The 19,946-nt window shown below is 48.4% G+C and overlaps 1 non-coding gene and 1 pseudogene across 1 annotated transcript; both read left to right on the top strand.

Moving 5' to 3' along the window:
• The first annotated feature begins 6,150 nt into the window (after positions 1–6,150).
• On the top strand, positions 6,151–7,245 carry LOC148034216 (18S ribosomal RNA; annotated as a pseudogene).
• An 808-nt stretch (positions 7,246–8,053) lies between these two features.
• LOC148034215 (25S ribosomal RNA) lies at positions 8,054–11,430 on the top strand. The gene has a single exon (XR_015691501.1). It is a non-coding gene; the product is annotated as a 25S ribosomal RNA (ribosomal RNA).
• The last annotated feature ends 8,516 nt before the right edge of the window (positions 11,431–19,946 follow it).

The raw sequence follows: 19,946 nt of genomic DNA, 5'->3' as shown, positions 1-19,946 counted from the left end.
TGTCAATGTGGTTAGGGCAATGAGGATTAAAGTATGTACATCATTAAAGTATGTATGAAGGCCATGAGGATTCTTTTAGTTCAATGCCTTGTGGACAAAACATGCTTTCGCCATGTCATTGCCCGTAAATATGATCGCGTAGATGTCTTCTCTATCTATGCTTATATTGCAAAATCTCAAGGATTTGAAGCACTTCTTGAAGAAAAGCGCAAAAGAGATAATGATCAACCTGAAGGATCAAAGAAAGCAACTAGGAAGAGTGAGCCAGTTCTTCAGCCTTCTTCTTCAAGACTGGAGCAAAGCATAGCTGATGTGCAAAAGCCAAAGATGCAAGAAGACCAAAAGGGCTCAAAGTTAAAGGATTCGAAGCCGAAAAAGCAATTTGGATTCAAGCTGCTATCCGATATCGAGATTTCCACAAACTTGAAAAAGGTACTTGAATTTATACTTGGAGAAGTTTTGGGTATTGCCAAAAGAGAGTTCCATGATGTTATTATTGACATCATAAAAAGAAAGCGCCAAATTATTCAAGAACTATTGCAAGATATGATCCATCGAGAGGCTTTAGTTGTTGCCGAGGCTATTCTCTATGGATTAGAGATTGAGGAGGTTGATTCTCAAGAAGAGATCATCGAGGAATCTACAGATGGATTTCTATTTATGCAGTCTAAGAAATCTCTTCATCCTTTACTTCAGCCTGTGCAGTATGATGAGAGCAACGATGCACCTAGATTGGTGTCCCGAAGCCATTTTTCTCGAAGTCTTTGGGCTCGTGCGACTACAGAAACTATTGTTAAGCTTGGTGAAACTGAAACTCCTTGCGTTGCACTTTTGGATCATGGTTCCGAGATTAATGTAATTGTGCAAGGTTTATATGATACTGGTAGATGGCCAGTTTGATGTTGATCATGGTTGGCGCATGCGTGCGGCCAACAACACTGCAGGGGATTTATATGCTGCTTGCCTAAATTTGAAGATTTCCATTGGAGATGTGGGTGAGTCCTATCATTTCTTTATACAAAACTCTTGTTGCCTATGCATGGATCCAAAGCAAGGATGGGAAGAGAGCTGTTCAGTTCATGACTATTTGTATTAGTCATCAACAGAATAAAGATTCCTTGAGGGGTTCCCCTCTTCCAGTAGGAGAGCCAGTTTTTTGCTAGATACCACTGTCTTGCGAGACGATGGTGGTACAAGTCAGGGGAAGCTCTCGCCTCTTGGCATCAACAGTTTTTCCTCATGTGTTTATGGTGTATCCATTGAAAGTACTTTGTGTTTTCAGCATATTTTTTATATGCATAGAGCTGCTATGTAGTATGTAAAAAGAAAAGAAAAAGAATTAATGATTGTAGGTGTTTTGCAGGAAGAAGATCGGATAGATGGTCACTATGATGGCCTTTCATGCTCAGATACCATGGAAGAACTTTTGGTTTTGCTAAATGCTAATAATCAAGAGATGTCATATGTCTTACACGTTCATTCTCTGGTGATGTATTGTGAGATTGCTGATTTCATGCTTTAAAAGAATTTAGGTGCTGAGGATTCTTAGCAAAAAGTATTCCTTGCCGACATAATTCAGCAAAAAGATTTGGGTGTTGCTGTTTGTACACAGCAAAATTTGTGCTTTCGAGGGTTTTCTCATCATGAGGTGAAATCTGCAGGTTGTAGCAATGAAGCCTGAGTTCAGACAAAATATAAGACAATTGGCAAGAAGGTTCAACCAGTTTGCAGGAGCACTACCTTTGGACAGTGATGAGATGATTAGAAGAGCTGCTAAGAAACCTCCTTTGCGAGATGCTTCAAGTATTGGACATAAGTTTTCAGCTAAGACATTGAAAGAGATGAAGATTGGGACTGAAGATTTCCTACTTCTTGGAGAGGTAAGATGTTTTGAAGAGATGCTATGCAAACATGAATTTTTTTTTGCTTTCTTTTCACATGAGATTGGATGTGTTGATCCTAGGGTTGTGACGCCTATGGTTATTTTTACCATTCCGCATGTTCCTTGGAATCTACGGCCAATTCTTGTACCGAGGGCTCACTTGCCAAAACTGATAGAGCTCTTGAATGAGTGGATCAGGATGGGAATTCTAGGGCCATCTTCAGCTCCATATTCCAACAGGTGGTTCACAATTCCTAAAAAGAATGGGACACTCAGATTCATACAGGACCTACAGCCAGTAAATAAGGTCACTATTCAAAATGTTGGTGCAGGGCCTATTGTGGATGAGTTTTCTAAGGCTTTTGCTGGACCTGCTATCTATTCTCTTGGTGATCTTTATTTGGGATATAATTAGTTGCAGCTTGCCCTTGAAAGCAGAGATTTGACTATGATGAAGACACCTTTAGGCCTTGTCCGAATGTGTATGATTCCACAAGGAGCTACTAATTTGGTTGCTCATATGATGAATGGGATGAACAAGGTTCTACGAGATTTTATCTATGAGCTTACTATGCCTTTCATTGATGACTTACCTATCAAGGGTTGTATGGAAGAAGGTAAAGATGATTCTTTAGATGGCCATGGTGCAAATTCTTTGTGACTTCACATATTCAAGATGTTGAGAAGATTCTTTGTAGACTGGAAGAAGTGAATTTGACCTTGTCACGGTTGAAGTCTATTTTTGGTGCCAGAGAAGTTCTGATTGTTGGTCATATGTGTGGATATTATGGCAAGAAGCCTTCTCCTATGAAGATTGATGCCATAGAAAAGATTGTGGAGACTTGCTCCTTTATTTCGGAGGTTCGCAGGTTTCTTGGAGATTTTGCATTTTATCTTATTTGGATTCCTCACTTTGCTCATATTGTAGATGATCTTTATCAACTCTTGAGAAAAGGACAATGTTTTTCTTGGGAGATGAAACATACTAAAGGCATGCAGAAATTGAAGAAATTATTGAGAGTCACTCCGACTCTTCGAAAGGCAAATTATGAGTGTGGAAGACCTATTATGCTTACTGTTGATACTAATCCTATTGGCATTGGATGGGATATTGGCCAAGATGATGCAGATGGGAATAGGTATGCTATTCAGTTTGGGGCGAAAGTCCTAAATGAGCGACAACGAAGGTATCCACAAATTAAAAGAGAGATCTTGGGAGTTGTTACGGCTCTCAAGAATGATAGAGATAGCACTTTATTGGAGCTACTGTGGTGGTTGAAATAGATTGTTTGCCTCTTCTAGGTATGATCATGAGTTGCTCTACTCCAGATATTGCCATGCTTAGGTGGTTTGGGTACATAAAATCCATGAACCCTGAGTTCAGGCACATAGTAGGTAAAGACAACCCAGTAGCTGATATGCTTTCACGAGCGAGGTATGAAGATATAGATTTTTCTTGCCATGGCATTGGGGGGGGGGGGGTTTTGTGCCATGCCTGGGGGGGGTTCATGGGGTTTCCATGTCTTGGGGGGGGAGGGGGCCTTGGGTGGAGTGGCTTTTTTTTTTGGGGGGGGAGGGGTGGGGGGAACGGACTTGGGTGGAGTGGGGGTTTTTTTTTTTTTTTGGGAGGATGGACTTGGGTAGAGTGGGGGTTTTTTTTTTGGGGGGCAGGGGGTTGGGTGGAGCGGGGTTTAAGGGGGAAGGTGCACCATGTCGTGGGGGGTGAGGTGAGGTGGGGTGGGGTGGGGTGGGGTGGTGTGAGGTGTTTTGGGGGGGGGGAGGGCGGGGGGGTTGGGTAGAGCGAGGTTTTCTTAGGGGGAAGGTGCACCATGTCGTGGGGGGGTGAGGTGAGGTGGGAGGGGGGGGTTTAGGGTGGAGTGAAGTTTTTTGGGGGGGTGAGGTGTGGTGGGTTGAGCAGGGTTTTTTGAGGTGAGGTGAGGTGAGGTGGGGTGGGGTGGGGAGGGGGGGGGGATGAGGGTGTGATGTGTCGTGGGGGGTGAGGTGGGTTGAGCGAGGTTTTTTGAGGTGAGGTGGGGTGGGATGGATGGAGTGGGTTTTTTTTTTAGGGAGGGGGGGTTGTGCCATGACTTGGGGGGGAGTGCGGGGGGTTGGGTGGAGCGCAGTTTTCTTAGGGGGGGAAGGTGCACCATGTCGTGGGGGGGTGAGGTGAGGTGGGGTGGGATGGTGTGAGGTGAGGTGAGGTGGGGAGGGGGGGAGGGTCAGGTGGAGTGGAGTGGAGTGGGTTTTTTTTTTGGGGGGGGGGGGTGAGGCGGGGTGCGTTGAGCGGGAGTTTTTTGAGTTGAGGTGAGGTGGGGGGTTTTTTGAGAGGTTGGGGGAGGGGGATGAGGGTGTGCCGTGTCGTGGGGAGGTGAGGTGGGGTGGGGTTGTGCCATGTCGTGGGGGGGGGGGACGGGGGCTTAGGTGGAGCGGGGTTTTCTTAAGGGGGGAAGGTGCGCCATGTCGTGGGGGGTGAGGCGAGGTGGGGTGGGGTGGGATGAGGTGAGGTGGGGAAGGGTTGGGGGTTTTTTGAGAGGTGGGGGGGAATGAGGGTGTGCCATATCGTGGGGGGGGTGAGGTGGGTTGAGCGGGGTTTTTTAAGGTGAGGTGGGGTGGGATGGATGGAGCTAGGTTTTTTCAGGGGGTTTCCATGTCGTGGGGGGAAGGGGGGGACTTGGTTGGAGCAGGGTTTTTTTGGGGGGGGGGGAGACTTCGGGGGAGTGGTTTTTTTTTTTTGGTTCGGGGGGGGGGGGGGGGGTTTGGTTGGTGCCATGTCATGGTGGGAGGGGATTGAGTGCCATGACATAACATGACCCCCTTCCAAACAGAGCATGGCACGACACGATGGGACCCCTCCCCAATGACACGACACAACGTGCCGCACCCCCCTTCCCCTCCCCAACATAACATGACATTCCTCCCCCCATGACACGACACGACGCAACGCGCCCCCCTCCCCCTCCCCCTCCCCAACATAACATGACATCCCCCCCCTCCCCATGACAGGACGCGACACGACGCGATGCGCCCCCCTCCCCCTCCCCAACATAACATGACATCGTTCCCTCCCCCTCTCCCTCCCCCCCCCCCCCCCTCCCCCAATGACACGACGCGACGTGCCGCGCCCCCCTCCCCCTCCCCAACATAACATGACATTGCCCCTAAACCCTAAACCCTATGATACGACACGACGCGACGTGCCCCCCTCCCCCTCCCCAACATAACAGGACATTGCCCCCGCCCCCCCCCCCCCCCCCCCCCCCCCCCATGACACGACACGACGCAACGCGCCCCCCTCCCCATCCCCAATATAACATGACATCCCCCCCTCCCTCGCCCCCCCTCCCATGACACGACGCAACGTGCCGCGCCCCCTCCCCAACATAGCATGACATCCCCCTCCCCTCAACACACATACACACCCATCACGACGGGTCTTTCCCCCCCCCCTCCCCCCCGCCCCCCCGAAAAAAAATCGGCCCCTCCTCGACCCCCCCTTCCACAACACACACCATGTCACGACGCGACACGCCCTCCCCCCCTCCAACATCCGTCTTGTTGCGCGAGGAGTGCCTCCTGAGCAAATGCCATGTACCCCTCGCCAAACGGTTAGGCTCAAGCGACTTGTGGTGATCCTTCCGAGGACATCGCGTCGTGGCGGTCAACATGAGCCCACAACGGCGGTGAGGAGCGAAGAGCGGTGCCTTGAACATGTGTCTCCTTGGTGACGAGATTGTGTTCGAGCTCCATGGTTCTCAATGCTAACAGCGAATCTCGTCGTGAATATTGTGCGGCTTGTATCGATAAGGATGGACCGAAACCGATGGAACGATGTGATCGAGGTGCTTCTTCATCGGCGGGGCTTGTTCCCGGTGGGGTTGAGTACACCTCATGATGGGCTCTTGTTGACGCAAAAGGGTGGAATGGATGAGCGTCTCCATCGTCTTTCGACTCAACACGAGCTCGGAATGTGGTAGACAAGACAACGCGGAGCATGCCTCGTGGGTGGTGGTGGCGATGGCCGATGCATGTGCTCGTGTGCGGCTTTGTCCACGGTGGGAGATGAAAGCATGCCCTCGTCCCATCCCCATTTGTCGTTTTCTTTTTCTCCCCATAAACTCTCGAGCCTTTGTGCTCCTCCCCTCTTTCTCTTTACATCAAGAACAACACATTGGTGATGAGGTCGTGCCTTTTTGCTCTGCAGCCACACTTGATGTGGAGTTAGAAGGGGCAGCAACAGCGGTGCTGCTCGTGTGACAAAAGATAGCTACCCAGTTGATCCTGAAAGTAGTTATATGCTTGTCTCAAAGATTAAGCCATGCATGTGTAAGTATAAACTCTCTTGTACTGTGAAATTGCGAATGGCTCATTAAATCAGTTATAGTTTCTTTGATGGTACCTTGCTACTCGGATAATCGTAGTAATTCTAGAGCTAATACGTGCACCAACTCCCAACTTCTGGAAGGGACACATTTATTAGATAAAGGGCTTTCCCGATAATGCGGTGAATCATGATAACTTCCCGAATCGCACAGCCTCAGCGCCGGCGATGCTTCATTCAAATTTCTGCCCTATCAACTTTCCATGGGAGGATAGAGGCCTACCATGGTGGTGATGGAGAATTAGGGTTCGATTCTGAAGAGGGAGCCTGAGAAACGGCTACCACATCCAAGGAAGGCAGCATGCACGCAAATTACCCAATCCCGACACGAGGAGGTAGTGACAATAAATAACAATACTGGGCTTTTACAAGTCTAGTAATTGGAATGAGTACAATCTAAATCCCTTAACGAGAATCCATTGGAGGGCAAGTCTGGTGCCAGGAGCCGTGGTATTTCCAGCTCCAATACCGTAGATTTAAGTTGTTGCAGTTAAAAAGCTCATAGTTGGATCTCGGGGTGGGGCATGCGGTCCGCCTCCTTTGGTGTGCACTGATCGCCCCGCCCTTTCTGTCGGAGACGCGCTCCTGGACTTAATTGGCTTGGATGTGGATTCGGTGATGTTACTTTGAAAAAAATAGAGTGCTCAAAGCAAGCCTATGCTCTGAATACATTAGCATGGAATAACACGATACGACTCTGGTCTTATTGTATTGGTCTTTGGGACAAGAGTAATGATTAATAGGGATTGTTGGGGGCATTCGTATTTCATTGTCAGAGGTGAAATTCTTGGATTTATGAAAGACGAACTACTGTGAAAGCATTTGCCAAGGATGTTTTCATTAATTAAGAACGAAAGTTGGGGGACTCGAAGATGATCAGATACCATCCTAGTCTCAACCATAAACGATGCCGACTAGGGATTGGCAGATGTTATTTTGATGACTTCGCCAGCATCTTATGAGAAATCAAAGTTTTTGGGTTCCGGGGGGAGTGTGGTCGCAAGGCTGAAACTTAAAGGAATTGAGAGAAGGGCACCACCAAGAGTGGAGCCTGCGGCTTAATTTGAATCAACATGGGGAAACTTACTAGGTCCAGACGTAGTAAGGATTGACAGATTGAGAGCTCTTTCTTGATTCTATGGGTGGTGGTGCATGGCCGTTCTTAGTTGGTGGAGTGATTTTTCTGGTTAATTCCGTTAACGAACGAGACCTCAGCTTGCTAACTAGTTACACGAAGGATCCTCTTCGTGGCCAACTTCTTAGAGGGACTATGGTCGTCTAGGCCATGGAAGTTTGAGGCAATAACATGTCTGTGATGCCCTTAGATGTTCTAGGCCGCACGCGCGCTACACTGATGAATTCAACGAGTTTACCACCTGGGCCGAGAGGTCTGGATAAACTTTTGAAATTTCATCGTGATGGGGATAGAGTTTACCCGCACGCAATGACTCTCAGCAAAACGGATATTTTGGCTCTTGCAATGATGAACGCAGCGAAATGCGATACGTAGTGTGAATTGCAAAATTTCGCAAATTATTGAGTCTTTGAACGCAACTTGCACCCGTGGCTCATCCAAGGGCATGCCTGCTTCAGCGTCCCTAACTCCCCTACACCCTCTCCCCTTCTTCGGGGAAGGGTGGAATTGGCAGCACCATGTGGTGACGTTGCTCCGCAAGGGTGGTTCGTCTCCTCGTCAAGGTGGTGGCTATTTGCAGGTGCCTCTTCTAGGGTGCACATGTCGGATCGCGCTCCTTGGAACTGGGGCTTGCCCTCGGCGACCAGAAATGGAACTCGGACCTTAAATCAAGCAAGGCTGCCCGCTGAGTTTAAGCATATCACTAAGTGGAGAAAAAGAAACTAACTAGGATTTCCCTAGTAGCTGCGAGCGAACCCGAAAGTACCCAACTTGGAAATTGCATAGCTTTTTCGTGCGAATTGTAGTCTGGAGAGACGTCTTCTACGGCGGACCGAGCCCAAGTCCCCCTGGAAAGGAGCGTTAGAGAGGGTGAGAGCCCCGTCGAGCTCGGACCCTGTCGCTCTACGAGGCGCCGTCAATGAGTTGGGCTGTTTGGGAATGCAGCCCTAAGTGCGTGGTAAATTCCATCCAAGGCTAAATATGGGAAAAAGACCAATAGCAAAAGTACCGTGAGGGAAAGATGAAAAGGACTTTGAAAAGAGAGTTAAAAAGTGCTTGAAATTGTTGGGAGGGAAGCGAATGGAGGCCGCGGGTGCGCCCCGATTGGATGCGGAATGGTGCGAATTGGTCCGCCGCTCGATGCAGGGCGCTGGTCAGCATGGGCCGGTGCGGCGGGACAAGAGCGGGCTTTAGATGGCTTGCCGATGCCGTCGCGTCGATCAAGGAACGAAGCGTGCGCCACTTGTGGCAGGCTTTGCACCTGCACGCTCGGGACGCTGGCGCTTTGGGCTTTCCATTCGACCCGTCTTGAAACATGGACCAAGGAGTCTAACATGTACACGAGCCGGTGGGTGGCAAACCCATGGAGGTGCAAGGAACCTGACAGGTAGGATCCCCTTCACGGGGTGCACCATTGACCGACCATGATCTTCTGTGAAAGGTTTGAGTGGGAGCATACCTACTGGGACCCGAAAGATGGTGAACTATGCCTGAGCAGGGCGAAGCCAGAGGAAACTATGGTGGAGGCTTGTAGTGATACTCACGTGCAAATCGTTCGTCAGACTTGGGTATAGGGGCGAAAGAATAATCAAACCATCTAGTAGCTGGTTCCCTCTAAAGTTTCCCTCAGGATAGCTGGAGCTCCTTGCAGTTTTATCAAGTAAAGCGAATGATTAGAGGCATCGGGGCTGAAAAACCCTCGACCTATTCTTAAACTTTAAATAGGTAAGCAACCAGGGTTGCTCGATTGAACCCCGACGCAGAATGCGAGCTCCAAGTGGGCCATTTTTAGTAAGCAGAACTAGCGATGCGGGATGAACCAAAAGCCAGGTTATGGTGCCGAACTGCGCACTAACCTAGATCCCACAAAGGGTGTTGATTGATTAAGACAGCAGGATGGTTGTCATGGAAGTCAAAATCCGCTAAGGAGTGTGTAACAACTCATCTGCCGAATCAACTAGCCCCGAAAATGGATGGCGCTGAAGCGCGCGACCTGTACCCGACCATCGGGGCGAGTGTGAGGCCCCGATGAGTAAGAGGGCGTGGGGGTCGTGGCGCAGCTCTCAGCGCAAGAACGAGTGAAACGGGCCCCAGTGCAGATCTTGGTGGTAGTAGCAAATATTCAAATGAGAACTTGGAAGACCGAAGTGGAGAAAGGTACCATGTGAACAGCAATTGGACATGGGTTAGTTGATCCTAAGAGATGGGGCAGTCCTGTGTCAAGGGCGCAATGTGCACCGCTCATCGAAAGGGAATCGGGTTAATATTTCTAAACCGGGACATGGCGGTGGAGGGCAACGTGATCGAATCCGGAGACACCAGTAGGGGCCCCGGAAAGAGTTCTCTTTTCTTTTTAACAGCCCGCCCACCCTGAAATCGGATCACCCCGAGATAGGGTCCAGCGGCTGATAAAGCACCACACGTCTCGCAGTGTCTGGTGCGGCCCCGACGGCCTGTGATAATCTGGAGGAGGGAATGCCGATCACGCCCGGTCGTACTCATAACCGCATCAGGTCTCCAAGGTGAATAGCCTCTCGTCGATAGAACAATGTAGGTAAGGGAAGTTGGCAAAACGGATCCGTAACTTCGGAAAGGATTGGCTTTGGGTCTAGGGGTCTACTTCTTGACCTCGGAGGCTGTCGAAGGTCTGCCCGAGTTGCCCCAATGGGCGAGGGCGGACCTCTGTGTGCCGATCGGGTGACGGGGACAGAACGTCGTCCCTCGCGGGGCGGCCCTCCCTAGGTGGTGAACAGCCGTCTCAGAACTGGTATGGACAAGGAGAATCCTACTTTTTAATTAAAACAAAGCATTGTGATGGTCCCTGCGGATGTTGACGCAATGTGATTTTTGCCCAGTGCTCTGAATGTCAAAGTGAAGAAATTCAACCAAGCACTAGTAAATGGCGGGAGTAACTATGACTCTCTTTAGGTAGCCAAATGCCTCATCATCTAATTAGTGACACGAATGAATGGATTAATGAGATTCTCACTATTCCTATCTACTATCTAGCAAAACCATAGCCAAGGGAACGGACTTGGAAGAATCAGCGGGGAAAGAAGACCCTCTTGAGCTTGACTTTGTGAAATGACTTGAGAGGTGTAGAATAAGTGGGAGCCTTTGGCGTAAGTGAAATGCAACTACTTTTAACGTTATTTTACTTACTCTGTGAGGTGGAGGCTCTGCTCGGCCCCTCCTTCTAGTCTTAAGGCACACTCATGTGCCGATCCACGCGGAAGACATTGTTAGGTGGGGAGTTTGGTTGGGGTGGCACATTTGTTAAAAGATAACGTAGGTATCCTAGGATGAGCTCAACGAGAACCGAAATCTCGTGTGGAACAAAAGGGTAAAAGCTCATTTGATTTTGATTTTCAGTATGAATACAAATTGTGAAAGCATGGCCTATCGATCCTTTAGTGTTTCGAAATTTGAAGCTAGAGGCGTTAGAAAAGTTACTACAGGGATAACTGGCTTGTGGCAACCAAGCGTTCATAGTGACGTTGCTTTTTGATCCTTCGATGTCGGCTCTTCCTATCATTGTGAAGCAGAATTTGCCAAGTGTTGGATTGTTCACCCACCAATAGGGAACGTGAGCTGGGTTTAGACCGTCATGAGACAGGTTAGTTTTACCCTACTGATGAGCAGTGCCGCAATAGTAATTCAACTTAGTACGAGAGGAACCGTTGATTCATATAATTGGTCATTACGCTTGGTTGAAAAGCCAGTGGCGCGAAGCTACCATGTGTAGGATTATGATTGAACGCCTCTAAGTCAGAATCCATGCTAGACGTGGCGCTCTCTATCTCTCTGGTTGTTACTCGATTGATAGTAGGGGCGCTTGGCGTCCCCAAGAGCATGTGTTGAGAGTCTCCCTTGAGATGCCGAAAGTGGTTACCACGAGGACTCTGAATGGAAATTCTAAATGATTGGGGAGATGAATCCTTTGCAGACGACTTAAATATGTGGCTGGGTATTGTAAGTGGTGTCAAGATTGTGGGAGAGAAGGAAGGAGTCTCGCTTGAAGCTTTCTTGCTTGCACAATGGGGGAAGACACACAAGGGTGGAGGCTGAAAACAGTTTTCCTCTTCTTAGTTGTGTAAGCCAAAAGAACTCTCGTACAAAGAAATAGAAGAACCCTCTATATGGGTCTCAAACCAAACTCAACTAACTAAGGTGGCATACTAACTGAGCCACGAACTAGAGTAGATAAGGATAGCTATCATGTAGCTATTATTCATGGGCGGTGTACCAACCGCATCTGCAACTGACACGTCGGTGACATAAATGCACAACGGTCACCCTGGCGTATCACGAGTGGAGCTCGATAATTCAACACTCCCCCTCGAGCTCAATCCCAATTCCTGCACACCAAGCAGGTCTCTAAACTTGCGCAGCTTCTCTGCGCCCAATGCCTTCGTGAATATGTCAGCTACCTGATCCTCTGTGCTGACATAAACTAGATCAATAAGACCTAGTAAAACCCTCTCTCGCACATAGTGATAATGCACCTCAATGTGCTTTGTTCTAGCATGATAGACTGGGTTATTTGCCAAGTGTATACTACTCATGTTGTCACAATAAATGACAACTGGTCCATCTGTAGACTGATGCATATCATAAAGTAGCTTATGCAACCAAGCTACCTCACATGCAGCCATTGCTGCACCCCTGTACTCAGCCTCTGTGCTCGACAAGGCAACTGTAGGCTGTTTCTTGCTGCTCCAAGTGACTGCAGCACTCCCAAAAAAGAACACATATCCACTGGTAGATCGTCTATCAGAAATACTACCAGCCCAATCAGCATCAGTGTATCCATGCAACTGTATCTGAACCCCAGTCTCATAAAATAGTCCATACTGCAATGTGGACTTCACATACCTGAGTATGCGTCTAGCTGCATCCAAATGCGGTTTCCTTGGAGCCTGCATAAACTGACTTACCAATCCAACAGCATAGCTCAAATCTGGCCTGGTAATAGTCATATAAATCAAGCTTCCTACTATGCGTCTGTACATAGTAGGGTCTTCCAGAAGCTCACCTGCATCTGCGCTTAGCTTCACATTCTGCTCCAAAGGAACTGAAATAGGCTTACAGCCTGTCATCCCATATTTGGACAGCATGTCCAATCCATACTGCCTCTGCAAGAGCTGTATCCCACTTGGTGATCTAATCACCTCAATGCCCAAGAAATAACGCAGCTCTTCCAAATCCTTCATCTCAAACTTCTGCTTCAATAGCATTTTCACATGAAGGATATCTTCATCACTGTCACCTGTCATAATCAAATCATCAACATAAATGACAAGTAGCATAATACCTTTCTCTGTTTTTCTCACATAAAGTGAGAAATCTGCCTTGGAAATCTGAAAGCCAATAGTGACAAGATACTGTCCTATCTTGTCAGACCATGCTCTAGGTGCTTGCTTCAAGCCATACAAGGCTTTCTTCAACCTGCAAACAAACTCAGGATGAACATCATGCACATAACCTGGTGGCTGCTCCATATAGACCTCTTCTTGCAAGTCACCATGCAAGAAGGCATTCTTTACATCCATCTGATGTAAAGACCATTCCTTTGATGCAGCCATAGCAATGACTGCTCTTACGGTTGCCATCCTTGCAATCGGACTGAATGTTTCTTCATAGTCAATGCCATATGTTTGTGCATACCCCTTGACTACTAATCTTGCCTTGTATCTGTTCACAGAACCATCTGCATTGTGCTTCACCTTATAAACCCACTTACAGCCAATTGCATTCTTACCTTTAGGCAAAGGTACCAATTCCCATGTAGCATTTGCTTCCAAGGCATCCATTTCTTCATCCATGGCTTTCTCCCATTTTTCTTTTCCCATGGCTTGCTCAAAAGAAGTGGGTTCTGGTTCCTGTATCACCTTGACCATATATGCATAGTGAATGGCTGTAAATCCATCATATTTCAGCCTATCCACAGGATACCTAACTCTGGTAGACCTGCGCAAAGTGGGTTCACTCCCAGGTGCTCTCAAAACATCCCTGGTCTTCCTTACTCCAGGTGTAACAATAGAAGGAATACCCAACTCATCATCAATGCTCTGTTCTGAGCCACTGGATTCACCATCCACATAAGAGTGACCTGCATTCACATCAAACATGGGCTGATCTACCTTCTCTTTTCCTTTTCGTGATACCTGCATACCACTATTTGCGCTGCCTTCAGAAGATTCTCCTGATCTCAATCTGCCTGTCCATGGCGAAGAATGTGAACCACTACTAGAGGACGCTCCAGGTCCACTAATATTTTGTGACTGCTGCTGTGAATTCTGTGCAGCATTACCATTCTGTGCATCTACATCATCAATCACATTTACTGGTTTATACCAGCTACTCATCTCATCAAAAACAACATCTCTGCTCACTGTAAACTTACGAGTAGAAGGGTTATAGCATCTATACCCTTTTTGCTGCAGAGAGTAACCAATAAAGATGCACTTCTCAGCTTTTGGATCCAACTTGGATCTCAACTCATCTGGCACATGTACATAGGCAATGCAACCAAAAATTTTCAAATGAGAAATATCTGGTTTCCTACCAGTATACCTCTCCTCTGGAGTTATTCCATGTATTGCTGCAGTGGGAGTCCTGTTCATTATGTAGACTGCTGTAGCAACTGCTTCAAGCCAATAAAAATCTGGCAGGTCTTTTTCATTGAGCATGGCACGAGACACCTCTCCAATATGTCTGTTTTTTCTTTCTGCAATTCCATTTTGCTGTGGGGTATGACTGCATGAATATTGCTGCTTTATGCCATGCTCCTGCAAGAACCTTGCAAACTCATTTGAGAGGTACTCTCCCCCTCCATCTGACCTTAGGCATTTTACTTGCAGGCCTGTTTCTTTTTCAACCATAGCTTTAAGAGTTTTAAAATGCCCAAAAACTTCACTTTTCTTTTTCATAAAATACACCCAAACTTTTCTGCTATAGTCATCAATAAAACTGACAAAATAATGACAGCCTCCAAGAGATGCAGCTTTAGTAGTCCACACATCAGAGTGGATTAATTCCAATGGCTTCTTACTCTCTTGAACATGTCTAGGAAATGGTTTCCTTGCCTGTTTTCCAAACTGACAGGCTTCACATACCTTATGCATTTCTGCAACCTTGAATTTAGGCAATCCTGCAACAATATTTTGGGCCTGCATTGATTTAAGTCACTGTACATTAACATGACCAATGCGTTTATGCCAGATATCAATATCTGCAACTACACCGGTCCCATGTGCAAACATTGCTGCACTCAATTCAGACATGTCTGCATCCAATGTAAACATTCTGCCCTTCTTCTTTCCTTTTGCTATCAAGCGACCTTTATTTTTCATATCCTCAACAAAGCATCCATGAGGATTAAATCTGACCTGCAAGCCCTATTCAACCATTTGACCAACAGAAACCAGATTCTTGGTGATATTCGGGACATGAAATACATCGGACATGTATTTCTTTTTCCCATCCTGCATAGACAAAGGAATTTTTCCAATCTGCACAATAGGATGTGCAGTATCATCACCAGTCTCCACAAATCCTGGTTTTTTCATTTTCCTTGCATCCTCCATCCATTCTGCATGACCTGTCATGTGGTTTGATGCACCTGAGTCAACATACCATACATCATTGCTTTCTTCTACACTTGTCACAGAATTGTTCATGTGCTGCACCATGAACAAATGCTCATTTCTGTCATCACCCTGTCTACTAGAAGATGCATAATTCCCTTGTTGCAGTTTTCCATTCATAATGTCATTCTGCTTTTTATAGCAGTCTTTAGCCATATGACCCATTTTACCACAGTAGTAGCATTCAACATTACTGTTTGCATTTTGGCCTCTTTGCCATCCACCACGACCTCTTTGGCTCCCCCTGCCTCTAGAGTTACCACGTCCTCCTCCATAGGACTGGTTTTCTTGAGTTTGCTGCATATTCTGATTTCTACCACGGCCTCCAAATCGGCCTCCTCTACCTCTGCCTCTACCTCTTCCAGCATTTGAGTAGAAGACAGTTTCTTTTGAAGTTCCTCCTGAAGAAGATGCACCACCATTTCTCTGCTCCTCAGAAATTATAAGAGCAATCAACTCCTCAAAATCAGGAAATCTTTCACGGACGGAAATGGATGTTCGGAACTGTGCATAATCCTTTCCTAGACCATTCAAGGTCACGGAAACTAAATCATCATCTTCCACTGGCGACCCAATGGAAGCAAGTGCATCTGCAATCTTCTTCACCTTCATGTGGTAGTCATTGATGCTCATATTTTCTCTTTGCACATTGTGCAACTCTTGCTTGAGCTGCATTTTCCTGGCTTGCGTATTTGTGCTATACATCTTTGACAGAGTATCCCATGCCTCCTTTGGCGTACTTGCATCCTGAATATGCACAATCATAGAGTCTGAAATGCTGATAGACAGCCAGTACATAACTTTCCTGGCTCTCTCATGCCATGCTTTGAATGCTTGTATTTGCTGTTGATTGGGAACATCAGGAAGAACTGGTTCTTCTTCATTTCCTGCAACAAATTCCCAATATCCTTTTCCCATAAGGAAATTCATCATTCTAAACTTCCATGCTTGGAAGTTGTTCTTGTCAAGCTTTTCAGTGACAATCTGTGAGAGAGAATCAGATGCCATTACAGAATACTGCAAAAAATTCTGTCACTGCAAAAAACACAGCTTCACCCTCACAAGGGCAAATCTGCAAAACTGGCGAAAGTGGTATTTGACCACACAGTCACTTCCTAGTGACGATTTTGCATAAACAGAAACCAAGGATGATTCTGTAACTCCCAATGTCTCTGCGCACAAGCATACGATGCAATTTCTGTGGTAACTTTTCACCGACCTGTAGAACAGTGGTCGCACAGCATAAAACAGGGCTTTTTCCTGAGTGCGTGCAGAAAACTTCCGCCTCCAAAACAGGCCCCGAAATGGCCTCAAATCAAAAAAACAGGGTCGTCTCAACCTGAGACAATGCACTCCTGCAATTTCCGGCTGTGCTACCTGCAGAGATCTGCTCCCAAAACAGAAAATGAAAGCAACACTGCTCCTCTTACTAGAACACCGCGAGCTTGGCTTGCTTTCTTGAGCTCCTTACCACGAACAAGGCTCTGATACCATGTCAAGATTGTGGGAGAGAAGGAAGGAGTCTCGCTTGAAGCTTTCTTGCTTGCACAATGGGGGAAGACACACAAGGGTGGAGGCTGAAAACAGTTTTCCTCTTCTTAGTTGTGTAAGCCAAAAGAACTCTCGTACAAAGAAATAGAAGAACCCTCTATATGGGTCTCAAACCAAACTCAACTAACTAAGGTGGCATACTAACTGAGCCACGAACTAGAGTAGATAAGGATAGCTATCATGTAGCTATTATTCATGGGCGGTGTACCAACCGCATCTGCAACTGACACGTCGGTGACATAAATGCACAACGGTCACCCTGGCGTATCACGAGTGGAGCTCGATAATTCAACAAGTGGCAGATTAGCCTTGCTGCTACGATCCACTGAGATTCAGCCTCCCGCCGCACCGATTTGTCCCCCTTCCGCTTGGTTCAACAGGGTTTTCTTGGCCTCGGCCCTTGTGTGTCATGGCACGCTCCCAAGTCCTCGCGCACACGGTGCACCCAATCTAGCCTAGCTCATGTGGGCGGTTTGATCGCCTTCTCTTCACATTCCTTGCCTTCGCTCGCTTGCGTTAGTGCGGTTTTCTTGCTTGTCTCGCCTCGTTGGCATCCGTGGCATTTCAAGTCCACCCGTCGTGGCATGGATTCTATGACACTCGGATCTTCTGTACATCGCCTCCATGTGCGTGGGGTTCTCTTCTTCACATGGACATGCGCCCTCCGCGACGTGGATTCTATGACTTGATCTTTTGTACCTCCTTGCCTTTATGTGCGCGAGGTTCTCTTCGCGTGGATGCTCGCCCTCGGTGTCATAAAGGGTACCCGATGGCATTCCGAGTTCGTCCATAGCATGGATTCTATGATTTAATCTCATGTGCACAGGGTTTAGTGCTCGCGTGGACACGGGTTCTCCGTGGTATGAATGGCATGTCGTGGCATGCCCCCCTCTCCCCCACCGCCTTGTGGCATGCTATGGGCACGTGTCCTCCATGGCACATATTCTGCGGCTTGATCTTTTCTACGTCGTCACCTATGTGCGCACGGGGTTCTCTTCACGTGGATGCTTGCCCTTCGTGTTACAAATGGCATTTGACGGCGGCATCCAATCTTTTGTGTGTTGCCTCCATGTGCGCGGGGTTTAGGGTTCGCATTGAGTCGCATCCTCTGTGGCATGAACGGCATGGCATGCAACTGCCATGCCTCGCTCTTGAGCTCTCTCGTGCCACTTTGTGAGTATACAAGAGCTCTTTGGAATTCCTTTGTGTTTTTGGTGCCTTCATATCAGCGCTAATACATTGAATCCCATCAGAACTCTGCATTTAAGCGCGCTTGGGCCAGAATAGTATTGGGATGGGTGACCTCCCGGGAAGTCCTGGTGCTGCACCCTTTTGCATGCTTGTCTCGAGACCATGGCATGGCAATCCCCTCGCTTTGCCATGTCTCGAGACAAGCATGCAAAAGGGTGCAGCACCATGGCATGGCGCCTCCTCTCCTCATCGCGATGGTCTTTGTGTACGTCGTGCACGGTCCCTCCCTGTGCCTCGCTTTCACGTGATACCCCCTCCTCACTATGCGAGGTTTTTTTGGAGAGGAGGGTGTACCATGTTGTGGGAGGGTTCGGTGGAGCAGGGTTTTTCGAGGAGGGAGGGTGTGCCATGTTGTGCGGGGGGGTTGTTGCAGCGGGGGTTTCTGAGGAGGGAGGGTGTGCCATGTCACAGGGGGGTTGGGTGGTGCCATATCGTGGGGGGTTTTTTAAGGAGGTCCGCCGGGGGGTGGGTGGTTCCATGTCGTGGGAGGGGGTTGTGCAGTGGGGCGTGTGTGCCATGTCATTGCGGAGTGGGGTTTTTGAGGAGGGAGGGTGTGCCATGTCGTCGGGGGCTCGGTGGAGCAGGGTTTTCCGAGGAGGGAGGGTGTGCCATGTTTTGGGGGAGGGGATTCTGGAGCGGGGTTTTCTGAGGAGGGAGGGTGTGCCATGTCGTGGGGGGGTTGGGTGGTGCCATGTCATGGGGGGGTTTTTTGAGGAGGTCCGCCAGGGGGTGGGTGGTTCCATGTCGCGGGAGGGGGTTGTGTGCAGTGGGGCGTGTGTGCCATGTCATTGTGGAGGAGCGCGGTTTCTGAGGAGGGAGGGTGTGCCATGTTGTGGGAGGGTGAGGTGGGGTGGGGGGGTGTGCTGTGTCATGGGGGGGTGAGGTGGGGTGGCGGGGGTATGCCGTGTCGTGGGGGGGGTGAGGTGAGGTGGGGTGGGTTAAGCGGGGTTTTTTGAGGTGTGGTGGAGTGGTATGGATGGAGGGGGGTTTTTCGAGGTGGGGTGCGAGGGGGATGCACCGTGTTGTGGGGGGGTGAGGTGGGGTGGGGGAGGTGTGCCGTGTCGTGGGGGGGTGAGGTGAGGGGGGGTGGATTGAGCGGGGTTTTTTGAGGTGGGGTGGGGTGGTGTGGATGGAGCAGGGTTTTTCAAGGTGGGGTGCGGGGGGGATGCACTATGGCATGGGGGGGTGAGGTGGGGTGGGGGGGTGTGCCGTGTCGTGGGGGGGTGAGGTGACATGTGGTGGGTTGAGCGGGGTTTCCTGAGGTGGGGTGCGGGGGTGTGCTGTGTCATGGGGGGGTGTGAGGTGAGGTGGAGTGGGTTGAGCAGGGTTTTTTGAGGTGTGGTGGGGTGATGTGGATGGAGCGGGGTTTTTTCAGGTGGGGTGGGGGGATGCACCGCGTCATCCAAACTGACATTACTCCATCCATAAATTGTTTGCAAGTATCTCGAGGGACGCACAAAGAACGGAGTACGTACAACCTTCATACAACGGAGTAGATGATGCTACATATAGTGGATCATCTAGCTTCGTAGAGTGACCTTCTCCCTGAACCGGTTGCGAAAATAGATGGTGTACCCTGTTGTCCAAAATCTCATCCTCTACGACTTGATGGGGCATTTCATGAGGGCTACTATCATGGTCGTCAGTCTCTACTCTTCTTGAAGACTCTGCCTCCTTGTGTTGACGTTTTGCAGCCTCTCGACGCTCGGGAGGGAGCATCTGAGGATGTGGCACCGCATCCTTCTCAAACACAAAAGGGAGTTTCATGTACGTTGATATATAATTCTCATAACATAGACATGCAATCTTAGTGGTAAAAAAAACAATGAATACCGGTGATTTTTCTCGGTCCTATTCTCCATACAAGCTGAGGTGTGACATTGCAATTCAACGTGCTCGAAAAATACACCCTCGACAATGATCACACATGCATTTAATTTTTCGTCGTAGCCATGCATCTCGATTATGAAGACGCAATGTTTCATCCTCACTTGAGGATGAAACATTGACTCATCAGCTTGCACTGCACTAGGTGATGACGACGTCGACATGGTTAAACCTAATTCATGACAACATCAAAATATTTATCATTCATATGTT

This window comes from Lygodium microphyllum, chromosome 7 (genome assembly GCF_053477565.2).
Source record: "Lygodium microphyllum isolate KBCC chromosome 7, Lygodium_microphyllum_v1.1.10, whole genome shotgun sequence".
NCBI lineage: Eukaryota > Viridiplantae > Streptophyta > Polypodiopsida > Schizaeales > Lygodiaceae > Lygodium > Lygodium microphyllum.
This window is presented reverse-complemented; position numbering and strand designations above follow the sequence as displayed.